This window comes from Prionailurus bengalensis, chromosome C1 (genome assembly GCF_016509475.1).
Source record: "Prionailurus bengalensis isolate Pbe53 chromosome C1, Fcat_Pben_1.1_paternal_pri, whole genome shotgun sequence".
Classification (NCBI taxonomy): Eukaryota; Metazoa; Chordata; class Mammalia; order Carnivora; family Felidae; genus Prionailurus; species Prionailurus bengalensis.
Genome location: NC_057345.1, coordinates 187,622,086 through 187,647,780, shown reverse-complemented (window position 1 = coordinate 187,647,780; position 25,695 = coordinate 187,622,086). Strand labels below are relative to the sequence as shown.

The 25,695-nt window shown below is 41.7% G+C and overlaps 1 long non-coding RNA gene across 1 annotated transcript; it reads right to left on the bottom strand.

Annotated features, from left to right (window-relative positions):
* Window positions 1-3,304: 3,304 nt before the first annotated feature.
* On the bottom strand, window positions 3,305-25,374 carry LOC122481629. Its single transcript, XR_006296903.1, has 3 exons — window positions 25,238-25,374; window positions 11,114-15,868; window positions 3,305-5,303 (listed from the first exon to the last, which is right to left on the bottom strand). It is a non-coding gene; the product is annotated as an uncharacterized LOC122481629 (long non-coding RNA).
* Between the last annotated feature and the right edge of the window lie 321 nt (window positions 25,375-25,695).

Genomic DNA, 25,695 nt, shown 5'->3' with positions numbered 1-25,695 from the left:
CTCATTGTCTGGGTGGGAAGTCTCATCCTCCCCAGAAATGAAGGCCATGTTCAGAGCTCAGCTGCCTGGAAGGTGTGGAGAGCTCATCATAAAATCACCCTTTCTAGTCAGAAAGCACCAGTAACAAATCAAACACCCAGACAGAAAAAAAGGCTCCTTGGGACAGAATTGTCTAAAAGGTACTGCTTTCTTTCAACATTCCTAGAACTTTTGTCTAAAATTTACAATATGTTCTTGATTTTGTTTTTGAATTCTAGTTCATTTATAAAATGGAGCCCTCAGTTCTGCCACCAAGTGGCTAGCCCAGAATTCCATAGCATTCTTCTGCCATGTAGTTACCTACTCCAGGGGATGAAACAAACTTTCATATGGAGGGCTGGATAATATTGCCCTTCTCTTCTTCCAGTAAAAAAAAAAAAAAAAAAAAAAAAGGTTCTTGCAGCAATTCTCCATGGGGCGTCAGACCTGAAAAATAGAGCAGGCCTCTCTCTCCTGGTACCTCACCTACCTCGATCCTTACCACCTCTCCTGCATGTCTGCAGACAGCTGGTCTCCTCAAAGGGCATTTCCATTGGTACATTCCATACTGTTGTTGTAACAGAATGGGTCTTTTTTAAGGCTTTTAGCTTTTGCAGTTGTGACAGGGCAAAGACTGATGAAGTAGGTGTCGTCTTCAGCACTCCTTCCTTCTCTCTCTCTACCTCTCCTAGGGAGGGGCATTCATCCTCCCCACTGATCTCTGTGCTTTCCTTTGTTAAGGACAAGCTGGGTAGTGGTGGAAAGGAAACAAAAGGAAGGCAGAGTTGGGGGAAAATAGACAAGCCCAACTAGGGCAAGAATTTGGTGGGTTTTGGAGTGAGACCAGTTGCAGGGCTTGTGAGAATTAGGAGGAAATAGGCTTTCTAGAAGTGTTGTGATAAGTCACAGATTTCATATATTTGGGGGCTCCCGTATTCGGCACATAGACATTTATAATTGTTAGCTCTTCTTGATGGATAGACCCTGTAATTATTATATAATGCCCTTCTTCATCTCTTGTTACAGCCTTCAATTTAAAGTCTAGTTTGTCTGACATAAGTATGGCTACTCCAGCTTTCTTTTGACTTCCAGTAGCATGATAAATAGTTCTCCATCCCCTCACTCTCAATCTGAAGGTGTCCTCAGGTCTAAAATGAGTCTCTTGTAGACAGAAAATACATGGGTCTTGTTTTTTTATCCATTCTGATACCCTATGTCTTTTGGTTGGGGCATTTAGTCCATTTACATTCAGTGTTATTATTGAAAGATATGGGTTTAGAGTCATTGTGATGTCTTTATGTTTTATGCTTATAGCGATGTCTCTGGTACTTTGTCTCACAGGATCCCCCTTAGGATCTCTTGTAGGGCTGGTTTAGTGGTGACGAATTCCTTCAGTTTTTGTTTGTTTGGGAAGCCTTTATCTCTCCTTCTATTCTAAATGACAGACTTGCTGGATAAAGGATTCTCAGCTGCATATTTTTTCTGTTCATCACATTGAAGATTTCCTGCCATTCCTTTCTGGCCTGCCAAGTTTCAGTAGAGATCCGTCACGTGTCTTATCAGTTTCCCTTTATATGTTAGAGCACGTTTATCCCTAGCTGCTTTCAGAATTTTCTCTTTATCCTTGTATTTTGCCAGTTTCACTATGATATGTCATGCAGAAGATCAGTTCAAGTTACGTCTGAAGGGAGTTCTCTGTGCCTCTTGGCTTTCAATGCCTTTTTCCTTCCCCAGATCAGGGAAGTTCTCAGCTATTATTTCTTCAAGTACACCTTCAGCATCTTTCCCTCTCTCTTCCTCCTCTGGAATACCAATTATGCGTAGATTATTTCTCTTTAGTGCATCACTTACTTCTCTAATTTTCCCCTCATACTCCTGGATTTTTAAATTTCTCTTTTTCTCAGCTTCTTCTTTTTCCATAACTTCATCTTCTAGTTCACCTATTCTCTCCTCTGCCTCTTCAATCTGAGCTGTGGTCACCTCCATTTTATTTTACAGCTCGTTAATAGCATTTTTTAGCTCCTCCTGGCTGTTTCTTAGTCCCTTGATCTCTGTAGCAATACATTCTCTGCTGTCCTCTATACTGTTTTCAAGCCCAGCAATTAATTTTATGACTATTATTCTAAATTTGCTTTCTCTTATATTGTTTAAATCATTTTTGATCAGTTCATTAGCTGTCGTTATTTCCTGGAGGTTTTTCTGAGGGGAATTCTTCCGTTTCGTCATTTTGGATAGTCCCTGGAGTGGTGCGGGACTGCGGGGCACTTCCCCTGTGCAGTCTTGAATAACTTGCGTTGGTGGGCGGGGTCACAGTCAGACCTGATGTCTGCCCCCAGGGCACCGCTGGGACCACAGTCAGACTGGTATGTACTTTCTCTTCCCCTCTCCGAGAGGTGGGATTCACTGTGGGGTGGTGTGGCCTGTCTGGGCTACTTGCACACTGCCAGGCTTGTGATGCTGGGGATCTGGCGTATTAGCTGGGTGGATCGGCAAGGTGCACAGGGGTGGGAGGGGCAGGCTCAGCTTGCTTATCCTTCGGTAATCTGCTTCAGGAGGGGCCCTGTGGCACCGGGAGGGAGTCAGACCCACCAGAAGTACAGCGTTCGGTGTTTGTGCGGTGCAAGCCATTTCCCTGGCAGGAACCAGTTCCCTTTGGGATTTTGGCTGGGGGATGGGCGAGGGAGATGGCGCTGGCGAGCACCTTTGTTCGCAGCCAAGCTGTGCTCTGTCATCTGGGGCTCAACAACTCTCCCTCCCATTGTCCTCCAGCCCTCCCGCTCTCCGAGCAGAGCTGTTAACTTATAACCTTCCATGTGTTAAGTCCCGCTTGCTGTCTGAACACACTCTGTCCAGCCCCTCCACTTTTGCAACCCAGACTCAGAGGCTCTGCTTTGCCGGTGGGCTGCCCCTCCACCCCGGCTCCCTCCCGCCAGTCCGTGTAGTGCGCACCGCCTCTCTGCCCTTCCTACCCTCTTCCGTGGGCCTCTTGTCTCCACTTGGCTCTGGAGAATCCGTTCTGCTAGGCTTTCTGGCAGTTTTCTGGGTTATTTAGGCAGGTATGGGTGGAATCTAAGTGATCCGCAGGACGCAGTGAGCTCAGCATCCTCCTATGCCACCATCTTCCCAGAAGCCACTCCCCAAGTCACAGATTTCAATTAACATTCTTCAAGAGACACAAAGTTTGGGAGACATATTAACATTACTTTTAGTTACCAGACTGCATTTCTTAGTGCTGCTTGGTACTCAGATCCATGGGATCAGGAAATCTGTCAGTATGCAAATCCAGTCACCCAGAACCAGAACATTTATTTGGATCCTAGTATACTTTGTTGGAGGGACAAACAGGTTCCATTGGGTGGACCCTGTGAGAGTGACACTATCTGTTATTGGCACTTCCCAGCTTAAGTCCCCCTCCTCTATCTCAGGACCCATCTACCTGCAATTCCTGAATTCTGACCTCTGGTGGGCTGCTGACATATCCCTCCCAGTTTAGGGGTCCATGAAAATGTTTTTCTTTTAAAATCAGAAGAAAAAAATGAATATAAATGAGACTGGGTTGTATGTTTGTTCCAGTACCATTGTAAAATACAATTTTCAATTTTTACAGAGGAAGGAACCAATAAAAACAAAAACCCTCAAAACAGGCTCCATCCTGTATTGCCTCCTGCGATCACACAGCCTACTACAATCTATTGGGAATGGTTAAATTCAGGGCTGAAACATTTGCAACTCTGCTTGCCAATAGACCTAAGCCAAATCTCCAACTTTGCTTTTAATAAAATCTGTACAGTAATTTGATCTTCATCTAACTCCTCTATTGCTCAATTGTCTTGCATCCAGGCAAACTCTTCAAATGCCAGCACATCAGCACAATCATTTCACAGCTCACATTCCCAGCTGCTTATTTCAGTGGGTCAAACCCATTCTTTTCACAAACCCATTCTTTTCACAAACTTCTGCTATTCTTGACATCTTTTCATTTGGCTAAATTTAATCCAAATAAAAGTTTTACTGCTTGAGGATTTCTACTTCATATGGACTCCTATGATTTGGGGGCCACTTTGTAGCATACAGAGCACCTAGAGAGATATGAGATTTCTAGGGCCTGATACAGGACTCTTTATATTTGGTTGTGCCCACCACAGCCTTTACTCTAATGACCAGGTCAAACACTTTCCAAATGGACTTCCCTTTTCCATTCAAGTCCCTCAAACTTGTGTTCCACAATGCAACTGGATTGACCCATTAAAACATAAACATAAATACATCAATGTCAATTGTGTGTGCCTAAAGCCCTTCAGTGACTTGCCCTGTATTTGGGGGCAAAAAACAAGATGCTAATATGGCCCACACAATCTGGGGGTCTGGCCTTGCCCCATGTAGACTCTCCATCCCACTGACGATGCTCCTTGCACAGACATCCCAGCTCTTGGACCACACCCCTCATTTTCCACCCCAGAGCCTTCAAGTGTGCTATTCCCCAGCACCATCAGCTGCTGTTCTTTCCCCAGTAATGCCTCCTTATCCTTTAAGGAATGTCATTACTGTTGCTCTCTCAGAAAGCTGTCTGACCCTCAAATATAAAAGCCCTCAATATCTTCACTGACCACTTTGTATTCCTTTGGAGCACTTATCAAAGATTGAGATGACATTTGCGTGTTTACTTAATGTCAACTCTTCCATTGGATCATAAACTCCATGTGGGAAGGGTCTATATTTGTCTTGTTAACTATATGTCTCCAATGTCTAGCACCACGCCTTGTTCAGTTATGACATTATAAAGATTTTTTTTTTTAATGAATGACTAAATCCATACTATAATGAGATCTTTATAGTTAAGATTTTAGACTGGGTCTGCTATTGATTTCTTGTTCTTCCTTCTAATGATAAGCCTATGCAGTGTGGCTGAGAATAATCTGTATTTTTTCCAGACCCTCTTCTGTATGACCTATGTTGTTTTTGTCCTGCTATGAGTCCTACCATACGTCCTACTATACTTAACGGCTCACAGTGTTCATCACAGTTCTTTTGCTTTTTGCTTTTGCACTTGCTCAAAGAAAAGTCATTAAGTATGAAATCTCTATCAGTGATTTCTACTGAATTCTTGGCATCTCTCCAATTTGCTTTGCAGCTTTCTGGATGTCTCTTTAACTTTCTAATGAAAAAGATTTCGTGATGCTGTGGTTTTGTTTAATTTGAGCATCCTGTATCTGTGTTCTCTTTGGTAGCTTCATTCTCTCTGCAGGACCGCACTCCATGACTGCAGTGGTGAGGGCACCTGCATTCTGGAATAACAATAAGAGTTTTTATTGAGTGCTGAATATGTGTTAGGCACTGTTCTAAGTATTAGCACATTTAATCCTCAGACCAAACTAATGAGGCAAGAACTATTATAATCCTCATTTATAGATCACTACTAAATATCAGGCCTCCCTAGGGACTTGTGAAGGCTATGACATTTCTGGGTAGCTTCATTAATGAAACCCCTCAACAAAAGAAATAATTAGGGAGTGGCTCAGGGAACCCATTTCCTCTCCTGCTCCCCTGGTGACTGTGGTACTGTAGGTAGATAATGAGAATATGGAATTTTCTTCTGGCTTGGAAGTAATTGCTACCTCGGTCAGTCACTCTCAAACGGGAACAGCTGCTTTCTGTTCAGCAAAAAGAAGTGGTATACACACATGGGCTAAAAACAAGGCAGATGTTTAGAAGCTGATGAACTTTTGTGTTTATCATATGGCACAGTAGTGGTCATAATAGGAACTCAAAAATGACTCTAATGAAGAAAATAACACAAGCAGGATAGGATCCTCAGTTTGGGTTCCTGGCTCATTTTCTGTGTTGAAGTCCATTCCTCCATTTTAACAGAAGATACAGAAATAATTAAATTCACACAAGAAGCTCAAAGATCAAGGGATGATGCTGGAAAATGGTTATTATCCTAACACTTAAACCATCAGAATGCAACAGGTAAGACATTTCTCGCTGGGCTTCCATGCACCATCACAACCAAGGAGCAGTTGGATTTTCTTGGCAGACTGTCTTTCCTGGGCATCTCTTCCCATATACTCCCTCCCGATATCTTCCTGGCCTCCTAACACTATCTTGCATCATGTACCCTATTCAACAATCCAAACCTACTGCCATGCCAGTAACTCTCACACTCAGTCCTCTGCTTTGTCTTGGGCCCATTTATACTTCCTCTTCTTACTTATGCTTTGTTTTATTCTCCTCTGCTCATTAATGCTATGTCTCACGCTTATCTTCCCCCCACCCCAAGTTTGTTCCTAATTTCTTTTCTACTTATTTTTCCTTTAAACCACCATTTTTTAATTACAATGCTATCAAAATGGAAATTAATGATAAAAGATAAAAGACATCTAGCCACAGATAAATTTTAAATTCTAAACATTTAGGTTCAAAGAAGGAATAAAAACAGAAAATATAGACTTATAATAACAAATGGCAATGAAAAGGTTGTAGATCTATGAGATGCAACTAAGACTACATTAAGGGGGAAATTTCATAACATCAAATGTTTTTATTTTTAACCTAGAGTGAATAAAAATAAAAGAACTAAATTTTCAACTCAAGAAAATAGAAAAAGAAAAATAAGTCAAGAGAAAGTAAACATAGGTATATAAAAATAACAAAAGCAGAAAAAAATTTAGAAAAAGAGAGAGTAGATAAAACTAAAACTTTTTTTTGAAAATCTAACAATTTCACTAGCTAATAAGTCTGTTTTAAAAAAAGAGAAAATTCAAATAAACAAAATTAGGAATAAGAACTAGGATACAGCTATTATATGGGGTGCCTGGGTCACTCAGTCAGTTGAGTGTCCAACTCTTGATTTCAGCTCAGGTCATGATCCCGGGGTCATGGGATTGAGCCCCATGCTGGGCTCTGTGCTGACCATGGAGCCTACTTGAGATTCTCTCTCCTTCTGCCCTCCTCCCCCTCTCATGCTCTCTCTTAAAAATAAACAGTTAAAAAAAAAAACTGGATATAACCATTATGTTCAACTTTATGCTTATAAATTTGCATTGCTTGTACTACTAAAAATTTAGGACAAAGGCACTTCAATGGAAAAATAGCTGTCTATGATATCTAGATACCACGGAGAACAATTTAGCCATTAAAAATAATGAAGAATTTGGGACACCTGGTTGGCTCAGTGGTTGAATGTTGGACTCTTGATTTCAGCTCAAGTAATGATCTCAGGGTTGTGGGATCAAGCCCCATGTCAGGCTTTGGGCTGAGTGTAGAGGCTGCTTAAGATTCAATCTCTGTCTCTCTCCCTCTCTGCCCCTCCCCTGCACTCTCTCTCTTTCTCTCAAATTAAAAAAAAAAAAAAAAAAAAAAAAAAAAAAGGATTTCTATATACAGGATGTGAAGTGCTGCTCTGGCCCAGGATTAACCCTGACAAGGGGAATTCCTAGAGTCTTCTTTCCCTGTTCAACCTGCTTACTTTGGACCCTTGGCCACTGCTTTCCTTACGGTCCTCTTTGATGGTGTCCTTGGTCTCCTTACAGTCTTAATAGCCCTTTTATCATCAAATCCAGCAAATCTTCCACTTGAAACTTGTTAACAACTCAGTAGTCAGTTTAAGAATGTTTATTTCTGAGGGGTTTAAATGTGTGTGTATGTTCAAAACATACAAGACACAGTTTGTGCCCTCAAGAAACTGACAGTTGCATATAATGATTCAGTAAAAACAACAAAGCAAGATCTTATTAAGTACCTCAAAGCAAACTTGTAAGGTTGCTCTGAGGCTTCAGGTAAGTAGAGCATATGAAAATGCTCTGTAAACAGGAAGTGACATGCAAATATTGGTAATTATTATATTTGTTGTTGTTTTCCTTGTTACAGTTGCAACAAAAACTCCTGACAACCTGCATAGTATGTAAACTGTCTCCCTAATTTCAAACTCTTGCTTAGCCTGTCACCCTTTTCACCCTTCCTATAACCCATAAGACCTACCCCATTGTTGAAAATGATGGATGTAGAAGAAAGAGCACCCCAAAAGACAAAGGTGAAAGGGAACGAGGGGGAATTTAAAAAGGACTTATTGAGTTGAATGGGTACATGGCAACACCATTTGTAAAATCAGATATTTGTATATATAAAAATTGGATAAAAAGAAGTTTTATCTTTTATAGTTTGGTATTTGAACATTTATGTTAGAATACTCCATACTAGACAGTTTTTGAATATGCTTTGGATACTAAAAATATTATGTATTAATGCCTTTTGAACTTAACCTGTAAGTATACGGGCTCCAATTATTTGGCCATTCTCACCTTAACATAGTGTATCTATTTTAGTAGTAAATACAAACCAATCTTCATTGGCACACACGTAGGGAAAAAAATTCAATGAACAGAATGAGGCTAAACATTAGTGTGTTGAAGCTAATGATGGCAAACATTTCCACAGGTTTTATGTAATTATTTCCATAGTTTCTTCACATTCATCTCCAAAAATCATCTTAGGAGGTGACTGCTTTATCTAACATTTTACTGACTGAATTCATGATTCTTTGATAACTTATAGCCTTAGAAAGTCCATCAAACTGTCAACTTGTATATTAAAATAAACAAGTATTTGCTTTTTAGTCACAATGGATTATCATTGATTACTCCAGTATTTAAGACAGACTAATTGTTAAACGCTCAATAAAATTATTTTAGCCATAGCATCTTAAGTAAGAAACTCTACAAATAGCAAGCAAATAACAAACTCTTTCCCTTCTCCCATTTTTCCTAAGAATAGAAATGTTATGATGTAGGCTTTCATTTTCTTTATAAAATCATCATGGAAGTACCACCTACAATTGAAAAAATTCTATATTGATTTTATTGAATTAAATACCATGTTTTTTGTTGAAACCCCAGGAACATAACTGCTAATACATTTAACTAGAGATTGCATGATATTTTAAAAATGTGTAAATATGAAAAATTTTGTAAATATGAAATATGAATATTTAAGAGTTGCCCCAATTTTTTATACATTTGAGGTAGAGATGTTTATACTACACTTGATCTTAGCTAAAAGGCCGAGAAGCGATTGGAGATGTTTATACTAAGGACCTGCCTAGTGTTTAAGTCATTCAGAAAATCAACTTTTGTTCTTGAGCCCCAAATTTATGCAAAACATTCAGAAGACAAGAAATATGATTTAAAAGCAGTAAAAACTTTTAAAACAACTCACTGTAATTAATTAGCAGTAAAATTTCTTCTTTTAAACATTTCATCTATTTCTAAAAAATTATTTAACTTCTATAAGCTTATTTTCTCTCTTTAAAAACAGATTCATCATTTTTGTGGAAAAATTAAAAGGATTCCTAATTCTTTGACATACTATAAAGCAGAGATTAAATGTACACAATACCTACTCTAGCTAAAAAGAAATTATATAGCAGTAAACTTAGGGAATCAATATGTTCAAATAATGACAAATGTACTTACTTAACAATTCTCTTCTGTTTTATCTTCTATTTAATTTTTTATTAAAAATTTTTTTTCAATATTTACTTATTTTTGAGAGACAGAGAGAGACAGAGCGCAAGTGGGGAAGGGGCAGAGAGAGAGAATCTGAAGCAGGCTCCAGGCTCTGAGCTGTTAGCACAGAGCCCGATGGGGGGCTCAAACCCATGAACTGTGAGATCATGACCTGAGTCAAAAGCAGATGCTTAACTGACTGAGCCACTCAGGTGCCCTTTAGTTTTTTATTTTAGATAGAGCATGAGTGGGAGGGAGAGGGGCAGAGGGACAGAGAGAGAGAGAGTAATTTAAGCAGGCTCCATGCTCTGCTTGGAGGCCAACCCCAAACTCTGGGATCATAATCTGAGCTGGAACCACATCAGATGCTCAACCAGCTGAGCCACCCAGGCAACCCTGATCTTCTATTTTATATCTTTTGACATTAGTATCAAGTTATATGAGGTTCTTATTAGCATGAGCAAACTGCAACCACTTCAGAAACAAAAATTATTGAGTTTAAGTAAGAGTAGACTTTTATCAAAATTGAAACAAAGGAAAAAATTACCAAGGGCAGAGAATACTCTGTAGGCACATCCTATTTACCCATGATGATTATTAAAAAATGTGTAGAGCCTGTTTAAAAAATAGTGTATAAAACAAAGGAAAAGCCTCATAAAATCTTGTGATTTTTCCTTTTCTCATGTGAGCTTGTTTGCAAATTTAAAATTTCAGTTAGTTTTTTTCCCATAAGAAGTAAAATAGAGTAAAAGCAAAGTCAAATTAGCATAATGTTATTTTAAGTTTAAAAAAAGCTCATCTTTTTAGTTTCCAAAGAACCAAAAACGTATGTAGTCTTAAAAAGCAAGTAGCCACTGGAGGGATATGGAAACTGAAGGATTCAGTATGAAATTAGGAGCAAAAAGCTAAACACACAAGTAAAACAATTTATATTTGGACTATCAAATTCTTCCTTTACCAATCTTTTATCTAAATAAGGGAAGATTTACAAGATTGACAATTGGAATTCACTAATATTGGGTAGGGTCAAAATTTATCTAAAAAGTAAATTTGTATTTATTGCACAGAATAGAATTTTCTGAAATTTTTCAGTACTTGTCTGCTCATTAGAAACCAAAAGCATAAGATGATGTCTCCATAGTACAGTTTTAATAGACATTTTCTGGGTTTTAAATCTTCCCTTTATACCTTTATACATACAAAGGGGCATGATAAGAAAAGTCAATCACAGACGGCCTTTTTCACTGTTATTCACCTTAGCTTAGTTCAGTGGGGTCATTACATGTAAACAAAACAGGCGTAACAAATTTGCAAACTTCCAGCTGATGATACTCTCTGCATTTCACATTTTGTAGGTGGCAATCATTTGAGGTTTCTTTTCTGGTGATCTTTGTATACAAAGATCAGAATTTTGTTATCTAAGTTCAATACTTGTTCGTATGGGAAGAGGGTGAATGTAATCTGGAAACTGGCCCTTGAAGGTGGTAAAGCATACAGATCTGTCACGTGGTTCATTCAAAGTCCTGAGCAACAACAAAACTCACCATTTAAGTGACAAATTAGCTCAACCAGCACACACCAGCTGTACTCACCTTCCTGGGCAGCTCCAGCTCTTCAGGCTATTCCTTCCAGGTTCTTCTTTATTGATTTCCTAGGTCCAGCCCACCACCTTGTTCTGTACAAAGCATACCAAACGAATACACCGGAAATTAGGACAGCCCTTCTGCAATAGTGAAATACTTTGTCCAGTATTCTGAGGGAGGCCAGGCTGCTGGTGAGAAGATCCTCAAATGAACACTGCCAAGGTTTTCTCCTTGCTCAGTCTCAAGGAAGGAGATACACCTTTCCTACACTTGGGAAACCGGGTATCTGTTTCAATTAAACTCCTTTTACCTGCATTGAGCAGGCACTAGGTGAAGAAAAATCCATTTCCTGAAAGCAGAATATACATTGGTTGGCATTTGCATCATTAAAACACAAATGAATTGCATAATATTTACTCTGAGTTTCTGAAAGTTCAACAAAGGGGTTCAAGAAACATCTGAAGCTATTTGAGGCACTTTTCTTTATGCAATGTATTCCTTTGGCTCCTGTCATGTACAATTTTCAGTTTCTGTTTCCTACCAAGATGCTTCCCAAGAGATACTGAATGTACTGCAGAAAACAGTCCGAATGGCCTGAACATATTTAACTTAAACTCTCTTTGCACAAGGATAAATGCCACCCTTTTCTCCTTGGGGTGACAGACCTCAAAGACAGGTCAGGGGTGCTCTTCACAAGGATGTCCTGGGGGCAGCTCCGAGGAGTGGCCGCCACTGGGCCTCACCGCCACCCAGTCTGGTCCCTGAGAGCGGGCCACTGCTTGGCCCAGAGCTGGCATAGCAAGTAGGGGAGGCGGCGCCACCCGGTCAGGTCAATGGCGCCGGCCGTGTGTGCCCAACAGCCATGGTTTCTGCGTAGGGCACCTGTGCACGTGGGTGCACATGGGCCTCCACATGCCTGGTTGCCTCCCCTCCCCACATGGGGTCGGTGTCGTAGCCTCAAGGATCCTCCTCCCCAAGCTGGTGTGGTGGGAGGGACGGACTGCATTCCCTTGGACTTTCTCTGAAAGAGCAGACTGTTCGTGGATCCTCGTGGCAGCGGCAAGTGTCAGTTGAACTGAGCAGAAATGTTTCTGGGCACGCATTGATCCCACCTGGGCACTAGGCGCCCCGCCTTGGCGGGCTCCGACCGATGGGTGAGGTGGGGTGTTTGGGCACCAGGAGAACCTGGGTCAGAATGGCCAGTTGCCATTGTGGTAGCCTTACGGGTGTGGTAAGAGCAAGGGACAGCGAGAGCCAAGAGGGCTCCAGGCTCCATCTGGCCACTGAGCACCCCTAGATTTGGGGGCACATTAACAAGAGGCTTTGTACAGTTTGGAGCGTCTTCATCCAAGCCAGGGTTAATATGATTGTGTGGTTTCAGGCCAATAGAAGAAAGGGTTTTAAAGTAGGTGTGTATGGGAGTGGGGTGGGGGGGCATAAAGTAAGGGACTTCTTAGGGCCTTTAGAATCTTGCTAGTGGTAACCGCTTCCCTCTGGCAAGCTGGGCTGTGTCTGAGGGGGTGCTCCTGCTATGACTGTGTGCACAGAGCCGCATCACTCCACCCTTAGTTTCAAGGCGGTTAGTGCTTCCTGCCCCTACTCCTACCCTCAGCCCCTACTCCTTCCCTGAGCTGTCCTTGACTCATTCCTTCCTTTCTCCTTCCTTCTTATTTTCTTCTCTTTCCATCTCTCTCCTCCCCTTCTACATTTTCCTTTTAATTCCCTCTCTGCAGTTTCATACTCTGGTGAGTTTTATCCAGTCTCATGGCTCTGATTACTAATTACACGCATGACTCCTAAATCTGTCTGCAGCCCAGACCTCTTGCCAATCCTGAATTAACTGTCTGTTGGGTAAATCCCTTGGCTGACAACCAGGCTATAAATCTAAAATCAAATTCACCTTTCCTTTGAAAGCAGGCTCCTCCTCCTGTGTTGCTGTTTCTGGTAAGGTTACCACTTTCCCCCAGTCACCTGAGTACAAACTTAGACTTACCTTTGACTTCTGCCGTGTCTACCTCGCCCTGTCAGAGGGCAGGGGCTGTTGCTTGAATCTCTTTCTATTCCTGCCAGCACTGTGGGTGCTCAAGCCTTTGTCACCTCTGGACTATTACAGCAGTGTAGGGGAGGAAAACTTTCCTTTTTTTCCTGCTAGGTTCTTTGGCTGGTCAAATAATTAAACAAGACAGATTAACAAGAGAAAAAGATTTTAATTTTGCATGTATGGGAGCTCATAGAAATATTGGATTCAAAGAAGTGACCAAAGTCAGCAGCTTTTTATACCTTTTAGAAGAAATTTATGAAGAGTTAACAAGACAAAAGTTTGGACTTGGGGTAGCAAATTAATGAAGAAATAACAAGGTTTGTTTATACAGTTTTCTCAGTCCTGAATTCTCTCTCTCTGGTGATAAAGATGCCTTCTACTCTCCAGGTGTAGAAAGTGCACCCTTCATAAGAAAAATTTATTTCCTGCTTTGAGGTGTACAGAGAAGGGTCAGAGTGGCACATTTTGGGGCAGCCTGCTCTGGACCCCATCAGTAGCTTTCCAACTGTTATCTCTCATGTAAATTCATGCTATACCTTCCACCAGAGTAAATCTCCCTGATTATGTAATTTCCTTGATAAAAACCATCAGAAGTCTTCACTGTGGAGAGAATAAAACTTGAACTTGCTAACTTATATTTAAGAGTATCTATGATCTGATCCAGGCTAGTTTTCCAGTTTTCTATCCACATTTCTCCCATTGTCTACCTCCAGCCAAACAAAATTATCTATGTTCTGATAAATATCTGGATCTCTTCTGACCTCCATCCTTAGCTTCTGCATTTTCATCCACCTGGAATTGCTTTTCTTTTGTGCCCCTTTGTTTAGATCTTACCATTAACTGGGATGTCATCTTCTCCTCACCTTCTACAGGACTACATCTGGGCTGCGTCTTTTTAACTTGTGTTGCTTTCATAAGACCATATATAATTCAATTCAATTATAAGCTTCACAAGGTGGGATCTGGGACTTAATTTCACCATTTCTTAAATGCCTGGCCACAAGTTTTAGTTGCTCCCTAAAATTTTGTTCAATAAATACATGAATGCTTTATACATCTCAGCCTGCTTTCTGCTCCCCTCTTTTGCCTTAGATCTTGAAGAATGAGTTTAGCAGTTTAAATCACAAAAACTACTGCAATACAATTACTGATTGATTGCCACATACCTTTATGCATCAAGAACTGTATGAAGTTTTTTCACAAGCATCTTAAGATGGATCATTGTTGAATCAGGTCAGGTTTGAGCACGCCTAGTAGCTAAAGGAAGTTTCTGCTGACACTAAATTGGAATAATGGGTTGGTTAGTGTTCATAACATCCTGCCAAACTTCAGGCAGCTTTTTCTGCCACTGTGACTCATTCAAACATCTTCCCCTGCTCACTTCTCCATGATGGTGGTGTAGACTAGAATAATCAGAAGACATAAGGACTGGCTGGCCAGTAATCATCATGGTCATGATAATAACCATTGCTAACATTCATTTTGTTGTCAACATGTGCCCCTGCCCTGTGTTAAACACTTTTACAGTTAAGCTCATTTAATATAGGGGCTCTACTAGGTAGCTACCCTACTTTCTCTGTCTGATAAATGCGGAATCTAAGGCATAGATAGGTCAAAAACTTGTCCAACTTAACAGCTGGTTTAACTGGCAGAGCTGGGATTTGAATCCAGTCATCTGATTTTAAAGCTACCATGTCACTCAAACCTTTTCCATTCAGTCAGCATTTTCTGAGTATTGAAGCTCAGTGATGGAGGAAGAAGAGATAAGACATGCTGCTGGTTCTAAAGCTTGTAACCTAGCTGGGGACAAGAGAGAATTAGAAACACACTGAGTGAGCAAACATCTCTCAGTCCTTGGTGCTCCCTCAGTATGTAGTCCCTGGTACTGGGAAGATTGTATGGCCACTGCCTGTTTCTGTTTTTCCACCAGATAGTGGCCTCCTTGGGGCCAGGACTTACGTCCTTTGGATGGTTCTCTCTTGCCCCAGCACTTCACGTGGATTGGGCACATAGACTGTTTGTGGAGCTGAACCAAACTATTAAATGGTGTTGTTCAGAACACAAATATAACAGGGAGGCAGATGCGGGCCAGTCAGTCTGGCTGAGTCATTAGGAGGATTCAGGGAGGGGGGCAACTTGAGGGATTGAGGGATGAATGAGGTTTAGAGACTGTTATAGACTGAATGTGTCTCCCCCAAATTTATATGTTGAGATCCTAAATCTTAAGGTAATAGTATTGGAAGGTGGGGCCCTCAATAGTCCATGAGGGTGGAGCCCACATAAATGGGATTTGTGCTTTTTTATAAAAGAGAACCCAGAGTGCTCCCTCACCCCTTCCACCATGTGAAGACAGCATGAAGACAGCTCTCCATGAACCAGGAGGCAGCCTTCACCTGACAGAAGATCTGCTGGCACCTTGATCTTGGGGTTTTCAGCCCTCTAGAACTGTGCAAAATAAATGTCTGTTGTTTAAGCTTACCCAGTCTCCTCTGGTACTTGGTTATAGCAGCCCAAACCAATGGAGACATTGCTTCCTTTGCTATTTTTTCTCCCTTCCCCTCCCTTCTCCCTTCTTCTCTTCTCTTTTTTTAAGCAACCAAAGTGTGGATCTTCTTTCCTGGCCTCCTACAGCCACTAACTAACTGCCAGCGAGGCTGACTCTTATCTTTTTTTCTCAGGTCAAGATGTAGTAGGATTGTCCAGAGCAGGGCTGTCCAATAGAACTGTAATGTAAGCCACAGATGGAGGGCACATATATAATTAAAAATGTTCTAGTAGCAACACTAAGAAAACTGAAACAGGTGAAATTAATTTTAATAATATTTTACTTAACTCAATATAGTCAATATTATCATTTCAACATCTGATCAATATAAAATTATAAATGAAGTATTTCACATTTTTTTTGGTAACATATCTTCAAAATGCAATGTGTATTCTGCACTTAATAGCACATTTAAGTTTGGACTAGCTTCTTTTATGTATTTATTTTTGTATTTTTAATTTATTATCTTTTAAAATTTACATCCAAGTTAGTTAGCATATAGTGCAACAATGATTTCAGGAGTACATTCCTTAATGCCCCTTCCTGTTTAGCCCATCCCCACTTCCACAATCCCTCTAGTAACCCTCTGTTTGTTCTCTGTATTTAAGACTCTGTTATGTTTTTTGTCCCCCTCCCTTTTTATATTAATGACTAGCCTCATTTCAAGGGCTCAGTAGTGACCTGTAGCTTATATCTATCTATGGTATTGAACAGTGCTCGTCCTGAGCCATAGGTGGGGCTTCCCAACCTTTCTCAGGTCTTGCCACTCTTAGGAAGTAATAATATTGTGCAGCACAATATTGGGGTAAGTGGAGGACTGTGGCTGAAGGTTGTGAACAGCTCAAAAGATCAAGGCCTGGATGGGAAGCACCATTTCTCAGACCTTTAAAATGCACATTTCCTGGGGCACCTGGGTGGCTCAGTTAAGCCTCCTACTTAGACTTCAGCTCAGGTCTTGTTCCTGTTCATGGGTTGAGCACCACCCCCTTACAGCTCTCAGCAGGGACCCTGGTTTGAATCCTCTGTCTCCCCCTCTCTCTGTCCCTCCCCAGCTCAAGCTTGTGTACTCTCTTTCTTAAAAATAAACATTAAAAAAATAAATAAAATCCATATTTCCTTTTGATAAATACAGAAAGCTTTTTTTCTTCCTATTTGAACATTCACATGGATAACTTTCGTTTTCTGAATGAAGGCGTTCTATTGAACTTGTGAATTTACTTTTAAACTGACATAGATGTTTCCTGCCCCTACGTACATTAGGCAGCTCTGAAGGAATTGCAGAGAATTAACAAGACAAGGAGGGACCCTATACCAGCTCTGCAAACGGATCCACACAGGCCATTTGAATTGGCACTGGTGTGGCTAGACTATTGTCAAAGTTGGGGCCAAGCCCCTCTCCCTGTGAGCTTGCAGTCATAGCGTCTGTTTTGATGAAGAACACAGAAAACCCCAGAAACACTTCTGACTCCCCTAGGCCCTGAGTGCAGAGAAGACAAAATTTAAGGAGAGAATTTTTAATAAACACACCCAGCCCATGGGGGGTGGGCACTGACCTGATTTAGAAAAGCATCTGAAGGGGTCCCTCTCCCTTGGCAGACCACTGCGAAGGCACTGAGTGGGAACTCTTGTTCACTGCTCCTGCCTGGCCCCGTGACTAATCCATGCAGGAGCTTAGCGACTGTTTGTTGAATAAATACACCATTAATTCAACACGTATAAGTCCTGGCTGACAGTCTCTGGCCTCTTCTAAATCACTGCCTGCCTGGGCTCATTCTTTTTTTTTAAGATGATGGTGTTTTCAACTCTCCCTCATGACCAGTTCCAAGGCAGCTTTGAGTTCTGCTGCAGAGATTGGTTTCTACTTGTAAGAATTCTCTGGGCCCTGAAGGAGCTCTGTTCTGGAGGAGTGTAGGCCCAGGCAGTAATTCAGAAGCTGGCCCAGCTCATCAAATGGCAAGAGACAGTCAGGCCTGGAGTGCAAATGCCCCAGGAGACAGTGTGGGTGGGGTTGGCGAAGCTGGCCAAAGTTTTAGGGATTATCCACAGCAGGATCTGAACTGTTAAAAGATAAGGAGGGTTTAGGAACATCTTGCTTTTTGATTATACTTCTAGTCTGGCCCATGCCAGAGATTTATCTTCTGTACTTCAAATTTAGAAAATAAAAGACTTTAAAAAGCTTTTCCCAAAGTATAAACTTAGAGTACTATAATAATGAGTCAATGCTTTTTCAAAATATACAAGCTCCTTCCTGGAGATTTGATGTATCCCATTGGTATGTGGGGCCTGCCATTGAAAGTCTCTGCATTAGATATCCCCTGGGGCCTATTCTAATTCTGATAGTATATGTTTCCAGGTCCTTTCCGATTGCCAATTGCTGCTGATGCCCCCACCCTGTCCTTTTCCTGGTAAGGGGTGTTTTTCTTTGACATCTATCTCTCACCCTGTAGGCTTTTCCTCTCTGTCCACCCCCTACCATGGTGACTAAGGCATTCCCACTGCCCGGGTCCCTACCCCCCATCCTGCTTCCTCATCCCCAAATTCCTTACCTCTTTACAAATCTTCTTCTCAAGATGAAATCTATCTAAGTATCCCATAACCAGGACCCTGTCCCTGTATCAGGGACACTCATTTGTCCTGTTCTCTATTGAGAGCACTGTCTCCCATTCTGCCTGGCTGTACAGGTTGACTCCTGAACAAGGGCTTCCAGGCAGTGGGGTGAAATCCAGCTCCCCAGACTGACCTGTGAGGAACATATCCACCTAGAGGAAGGGAGCCTTTTACTAATGTACCCAAAGATGATCTATGGGCTACGGCAGCCCTGCTGTGGTGGCCAGACCCTCCATGGTCCTGCCCTGACAGAGCTTAGATCTAGGATAGAGAGATACAGTGAGGAAATAAGCAGACACAAAGTGTGCTTAGAACTGGGGCAGGGCAACAAGGAAAAAGGAAAGAACAACCATGATACCTACATAAGGTGAGGGGACAGAGCTGGCTTCCTGAGGAAGCGATATTTACACTGGCATCTAAGAGGTGAGAAGGCATCAGTCAGGGAAGAGGGGAGGGGGTGGGAGGGGAAAACCCAGCACAGAGGCAGTATAATGGTTATATTTGTGCATCAGCTTGCCTAGGTTATGTTACCCAGTAGTTTGGTCAAACATAGTCTGTGAAGGTATTTTGCAGATGTGATTAATATCTACAATCAGTCGACTTTAAGTAAAGGAGATTACCTCTGATAATGTGGATGAGCCTCAAAATCAGTTGAGAGCCTTAAGAGCAAAAACTGAGGTTTCCCAGAGAAGAAGGAACTATTCTGCTGCAAAACTGTACCATAGAAATCCTACCTGACTTTCTAGGCTGCTGGCCTGCCCTACCGATTTTGGACTTGTCAGCGCCACAATTATGTGAGCCAATTCTTTAAAATAAATATCTTTATGTGTGTGTATGTAAGTATATGTATGTATATGTGCATGTGTGTGTATATATGTATGTTTGTACATGGATGTATGTATATTATGTGTGAATTATATATATGTGTGAACATATATTATAAATGATTATATAATATATATGCAATATATATTACATAATATATATTATATATTTTCACATACATATATACATACACATACATCCATATATGTACCCTGATGATTCTGGTTTTCTGGAGAATCCTGACTTATGCAGGTGGCAGGTGCAAAGCTCTTGAGGGAAGGAGACGATGGGTCTGAAGAAGGCTGTGTGGCCTGAGTGTGGTAATCATGGCACAAGAAGCCTTGGGAAAGATTGGCAGGACAGAACATGCAAACCATGTTAAGAATTATGTGTTTTATTATCAGTGCAAGGGAACTCATCAAAGGATTTTTACTGTGAATTACATAACCTTCTCCTCACTCAGGTACTCTGTAGCTAATCTATTGCCTAAGGGATCAATCATGCCTTAACTCACATAATACACCTAAGACATCCTTCGAGCAGTTAGTGACTAATGTTGGGAATTAGCAGGCAGGTGGGGAATTTATTTTGGCTCAGGAAAGCCTCCAAGGGTTTTCAAATGACATTAACAGGTGGCTTATTACTCTACCTACACTGGCTCAATCAGGTCCCCAATGACCATGGGGCAGGCCTGTCCTCAACAGCAGTCAAGTCTTCTATGCAGCTGCAGGTACACAGGCTCACCACCACCTCCTGCAACCCATGCACACACAGGGCAAGCCAGAGTGTTGCAGGTAGGTGGGAGGGATCCTATTGTAATTCTTAACACCTGCCTTCTGCATGATGCCACCAGTGCCTCTCCATATATATTCTGTTGAATTCTGTCCACAACCCTGGTAAATGAGGTCCCTGCATTCCCAAGTGTCCTGCATATAGTCAGATGGCTACATGTGGTGGAAGTCCTCAGGGTTCAGGCTGAAGCCTTGCAGCCCCATGCCTCAACTATCTGCATATGAGAGCAAGCAGATACTAGCCCACTGGGCAGTTTCCAGGGCTGGGAGGCTTCACAAGGTGAAGAGACATGGGGTAGAACAGGGCCCTGGAGGGGGCATTCATTGTAGCCTGAGGTTTGTTCTTTAACCCACCAGACGCCTAACTGGATCAGACCTCTAGAGTTGATTGGGCCCTCAGAAGACTGCTTACATTCCCTTAGAAACTGCTTTATAATGCTACTACATTAATTTACAAGGGGAAACCAGACTGTTGGGCCAGTGAATTCTTCCTGCAGGTAAATTTACAGGAGAAGTCAAACTGTGATCAAAAGTGTCCTTGGTGGGCTTAGAATTAGTCAGAAGTATAGCAGTGATATTTCACTCTAGCCATAGAGAAACCTGATGGGCCGTGTGGATCAGGTTTATGGCCCAAATACCATACAACAGGTGCTTGATGTAAATATTTATTGAATGAATAAAAGAATGAGTAAGCACCTGTCTAGGAAGAGCTTGCTTATTAGTGATAACAAGAACATAAGTAGCATTAGCAGCTAACACTACTATCGGTTGTGCCATGTGCAGGCACCACCAAGCCTTTTACATGGGTTTCATCCTTCGGTCCTTGTGATTCTGTGGGGCAGAAACTGCCATTATCCTCATTTCAGATAAGGAAACTGGGACTCAGAGCAGTTAGGTAACTGACTACCCAAGGCTAGAAAGCAATGGAGCTGCGACTGGACCCAAAACAGTTGCATTCCCGAACCTTAAGCCACATGTACTATGTGATTTAGCACTGCTCTCCTTGAACAAAGCTGCATTTACACTACCTAGTCTTTCCTCTCTGAGACCCATTTGGTATAGTTGGTCATGACTCACTCCTTCCATAGACCTACTTTTCTTTACATATGTAAATACTATTTCCTCTGAAGAGTGGTCATATTTGCTGATGTGCCTGGCTTTTCCTACATGGGGATTTCTCTAGTCTCATTTTTTGGCCACTCTGCTCTGAGTGATATTACAGGTATCCACCTGTCTCTATTACACAGAGCTTCTTTATTCATTTCAAGGGCTTCCCCCTTTCTCCTGGTTGGCATGTAGCAACTATATAATTTAGTGCTGCACCAGGTGAGAAGTCCAACATCTAAGACAGGTTGTGAAGGCCAGTCCATCTACACATAAGAATGAAGAGTCCCAGGGGGTGAAGAATGCTCAGGAAAAAGATACAGATACCTCCCAGGGCAAAAGGGAAGGAAAGGATAGATGACAGGTTGATAATCTCAGCTGTCCAGTGAGGTCCTCCTCATTCTCCTCTGTCCTATGGCCTGGATGGGTATGGGGTTGGGTGCATAGGGAGAAGAGGAAAGTAGGAGACAGTGGTGTATACTGTACTGGACTAGGAGGTTTCTTGTAACCTATACATGTTTTGGTTGAAAAATGCACACCTCAAAAAACAAAAAACAAACAAACAAAAAAAGGAAACAACTGAAAGAAATTGTGATCCATCATTATGACATTTTCCCTGTGTATATTTCAAAAGGTCACAATGATTGGAAAGGAGGTTCCTATCAAATGGAATGTCAGTCTTTAAAACTTAAAAACACTCTATTTCTAGGATCTGGAATAGGTACCTAGTTGTTCCTCTTGTAAGTTCCCTGGAGGAAGTAGAGTGCAAGAACCATGGGTCACCTTCACAGGCCTGAATAGTTCCAGTGGCAGTCCTGCCTTGTCACATGTTTACAGAATTTCATAGAATTTTATCTAGAACCCCTGTGATCCAGTCCACATAGAACTATGCATTTTCTGAAACAGATTATTTTGATGATATGAAAATATGTTTTGGCAAAATACATTAAGACATTAAAATTTTTATTTTAAGGAAGTCTGTTTAAAAGAAGAAAAAACTTAAGTGGCAACACAAACCCAAATTTCTGAGTAGCCTGTCCTTTTATGAAACCATGCACATGAAATGATTACTCCTTCTGAAACTTGTTCTGGAATGGATTTAAGTTCATGATGCTTGTTAGGGCTGAAGAAGAAGGATATGTATCACACTACGTTCTATGTGAGATAAACGTACTGGGATTGCACTTGACCTGGATACAGGATGTGGACACTGCATGGCAGTGTTTCCTCACACTTTTTTGGCCCTAATTCAATGTAAGATACACATTTTACTTTTTACCAGTACACTCACTTATGCAATATGTGCACACACAGATATATAAGAAACACATCACTTCCCTAAATATTTGTATAGCATTTTGATATTTTTTTTTATACCTGGGTGACTCAGTTTGTTGAGTGTCTGACTCTTGATTTCTGTTCAGGTGATGATCTCACAGTTTGTGAGATGGAGCCCCACATCAGGCTCTGAGCTGAGTGTAGAGCCTGCTTGGAATTCTCTCCCTGTCTCTCTCTCTCTCTCAAAAAAAAAAAAATGGTGGTTGTTACTAGTCTATTAACTTTATAATCCTCTAATAGGCACTCTACTCAGAAGCTTACCTGAGAAATTTTACCCAAGGGAAAGGAGAGGGCAAAGGAAAGAAACAATCTCTATCTTTGTCTAGGAAGTAGAGTGTAGTGAACTCTACACTTTTTGTCAGTAAAAATGGGGTGATGACGTGGATCTGGGGGTCAGTCATAGATTTGATTTGATCAGAGACAGAAAATAAATCAACCTATCAAATGGAATGTCAGTCTTTAAAACTATGGAAAAATCAAATGGAAGATCAGATTCTCCAGGGACTGGAAGCCCCTTATATTAAAATGGGATCCCAGGTCTCAATCCCCTTATGTGACATTTAGATGACTGCATACAATTTTCAGCTGCCTTTAATAGGAAAAAATGAATAAAATTTCCTGAGAAATTGGGAGTATACCTGGCCTGACAGGAAGGAGTGGAGTGGGGGCCCTAGAAAATTGGATGAGGTGACACATCAAATTATCCACCCACAGAAAAGGTTGTATTACTACTGTAGAATGGGCCAAGCTCCACATACAACGATGTCTCTGAGTTTGGCTCAAGGTAGGGGATCTGTGGCTGCACACTGGATGGGCTGAGGAAGTGCAGGGGATCCCTCTGTGCATCATATGGGGTTGGGGAAAAATTAGAAGCAGGGGTGATAAGAATACAATACCAGCTTTCTGCTTTAGCATCCTGAACCTGGCTAGCAGGGGTGCCCTGGCTTTGCTTCCTTCAGGTATAGATTTCACTTTTGGAAGGTTGGGGTTGCCCTCTCACTGGTGAGGGTAGCTTCAGGAAGGAAGGTCCTCAGTAAAAGTTTTATTACTGTGAACTTAGCTTGCTTCTTGGTTGAGAGATTGTAGATATGATGATGTAGAAAATTCTTCCCTGTGTGTGTAGGTATTATAAGATACAGTCTCTCTCATATTGGAGGGGGTGGAAGACATTCCTTCTACTTGCTGCTGGTCTAGGTGCTTAACAAGGTTAAAGGAATCCATTGACCATCATCTGCTAGTTCATCTGTCCTTTCAGAGAAGGTGAACGGCCTCCACTGTTGTTTTGCTATGAAGACATTCCACAATCCTAAAAACAGCTCAGGATATAATTCAGACAAGCTGACTATGAAACAAGTTCTTGGAGTCTTGTTTTGAGATTTTTAGCAGTGCAGGTTGGCTACCACATCATGTGGTCCAAGAGTGGGTGGGATCTTTCAGGCTCCAAGATCCTCATGGAGGCATTATGTAATTACTTGGGGGGGAAGCTGGCCCAAGAAAACTTCAGTAAAGATGGCTAAAGGTTCAAAGAGGGGATGCATGTTCTACAGGCTAAGGGAAAACCAGAATTCTCCCTGTCCCCATTTCCCTCTAAAAGACAGGAGTGTTGCTACCAAAAATAGGCCAAGGGCTAAAGATATTTTATTGGTTTACTGCTTTCATTGTAAGGACATTTCAATGAGAAGGCCTTTCCTAGGGGCAAGTTCAACCTAAGATGCTCTCTTGCCCCCATGTGGGGTGCTTTTCTGTCCATGGGGTAGAGGAGTTAGAAGGTTGGTGCTGTTCTCGAAGGGAGGCTGGAGAGGTGAGAGGCAGCACTGGGTCTCCTCTCCAGGGAGGAGGCTGCTAAGTACACATTCTCTCTCCTTCCTCTTGACCTCTGACTCTTCCTTCTTCAGGTTAATGAGAAAAAGCTTGGGGCACTGTCCACAGAGGAGCTGTCCAAACTCTGGAATCCCCTTGGTAGGTACTAAGCTCTATTTTATGGAAAAACTCTCCTTCTTACCTCCACTTTATGCAAAGCAATTTCTGAATGTATTCCCATGTAACTCCCAACATTATATACATCAGGGCTTGCAGCTGAAGCTCCCAAGGGAAAATGAGCTTATTTGTTCATCAATGACTGGGGCTTTGAGGGCAGAAGCCAGTTGTTTGTTTTTAATAGATCAGGGCAAGTTCTTCATACTTCTTCATTTGTATGAAGAAGTAATGAACAAGAAGAAAGATTCAAAGATAGGGATGATTGATGAAAAAAACTCTCAGAAGGGGACAAGAGGGGGCAGTGTTGTAAGACTGTTGAAGGGTCTGCGTTAGAAGGAAGAAGGGGTTCTGCAACAAGGGAGGAGGTGAAGAAGGAACAAGAAGTGATGATGCAGAGTAACTGAGAGTTGAGGGAAGGAAGCAAGGAAGAATGTAAGACTAGACTGGGATTCCCTGTAGAAGAGGGACCGAGGTGGGGCTTAAGGGGCCACCCAGGGGGTGAGGGAGAGGGCTGAGGTAAGCCAGACAGAATGTGAGCCCTATTTGTCCTGTTCAACAGTTATGCTTTTATTTGCCTTATGTTAAGGTTTCTTTTAAAATTTGCTGAATACTTAACAAGGTCATGAAAACCAGAGCAGCAAGCACAAGAACTACCCCAAGTCAGGTACAGAGCAAGGCAGTGTGGTGTGAAGAGATGTGGGTTCTGGAGTCAGATACCTCTGGGACTGAACAGCTCTGCTTCTTCTCAGCATCCAAATGACTTATACTCTCCATGCCTCAGGGTTGTCATCTGTGACCCTAGTGCTCATGGGGAAAAGCATCAGGAGAAATTTTCTAGAATGGAGCATAAGGCTCCTCTGGAAAAGGGTTTGACACTTAAGGCTGGGAATCAGTAAAATCCTCACCTGCACAGCTTTTCCATTGGCATCTGCACTAGTAGAGGCTGCCATGGGAATTGTGCTGGGCACTGTCATGGTATTCATCGTTCCAAGGTATATGGAAGATACTGGTATCTTTAATTCATGGCTGGCCACCTGCACAGGAAAACAAGACAGAATGTGCTAGTCCAAAGTAAAACTGGGACAATAATTTAAACCTATTAGAAAAGTGTTTTCCCCTCTTTTAAAAAGTAATAAGGAGATTTATAATCTATGGTTCAAATAGACATTTTGAAACCAAAATTTTTTATAAAGTTTTAAAGTTAAAAAAAATTTTTTTAGCGTTTATTCATTTCTGAGAGACAGAGAGACACAGAGTGCAAGTGAGGGAGGGGCAGAGAGTGAGGGAGACACAGAATCTGAGGCAGGCTCCAGGCTCTGAACTGTCAGCACAGAGCCTGATGTGGGGCTCAAACCCACAAACT